This window comes from Tripterygium wilfordii, chromosome 7 (assembly GCF_013401445.1).
Source record: "Tripterygium wilfordii isolate XIE 37 chromosome 7, ASM1340144v1, whole genome shotgun sequence".
NCBI classification, from domain to species: domain Eukaryota; kingdom Viridiplantae; phylum Streptophyta; class Magnoliopsida; order Celastrales; family Celastraceae; genus Tripterygium; species Tripterygium wilfordii.
Window position 1 is genome coordinate 12,784,638 of NC_052238.1, and position 863 is coordinate 12,785,500.

Sequence of the window (863 nt, forward strand, 5' to 3'; positions counted from 1 at the left end):
CCAAGAGAAGTTGGGGTGATTCCTAAATCCCTGATTGTAGAAGTTGGAATAAGGATCATTGCGGGGTTGATTGAAATTACCTCCACCATTGGCATTCACTTGCTCACTAGGATTAGATGAAGAAGCAATAAGACACTCCCCCATAGGATGGCGTCCACAACAATAAGCACAAGACATATGAGAAGGTGTGCTTTGCATAGCATCTACTCCTTGAGCTTGATTTAGTGTCAATGCATCAATCTTCTTTGCCATAATAGCCAAGGTAGATATAACTTCATCATCTCTAAAACTTCCTCATTGCTTTGGATTCTCCCTCACCGAAGACCAAGAGTTAGTGGCTTTGGCCACTTTATCCAGTAATTCCCTAGCCTCCTCTTGATTCTTGGTCATGAATGAACCTCCTGCAGCCACATTAATAGTCTCTTTAGTATGCATGCTCAACCCATTATAAAAAGCTTGGTACACTACCCATTCCGGAAGGCCATGATTTGGGCAACTTCGAATAATTCCTTAAAGCGCTCCCAAGCCTCATAAAATGATTCAAAATCCTTTTGGGCAAAAGACATGATATCCGCCCTAATTTGCACCGCCTTGCCCGGAGGAAAGAATTTCGTCAAGAATTGCTCCGCCATCTCATCCCAAGTGGTGATAGAATTGGGAGGCAAGGACATCAACCATCCCTTAGGCTTGTCCCTCAAAGAAAATGGGAATAACCTCAACAAGATAGCATCCTTAGAAGCTCCGTTAATCCCAAAAGTAGTGCACACATGCAAGAAAGAGCGAAGATGAACATTGGGCTCTTCATTAGGAAGACCATAGAAAACCACTGAATTGGAGATAATGTTGATGATAGCCGGCTTGAT

The 863-nt window shown here is 43.0% G+C and overlaps 1 non-coding gene across 1 annotated transcript; it reads left to right on the top strand.

The window, feature by feature from the left end:
• The first annotated feature begins 478 nt into the window (after positions 1-478).
• Positions 479-583, top strand: LOC120003178. The gene has a single exon (XR_005469299.1). It is a non-coding gene; the product is annotated as a small nucleolar RNA R71 (small nucleolar RNA).
• The last annotated feature ends 280 nt before the right edge of the window (positions 584-863 follow it).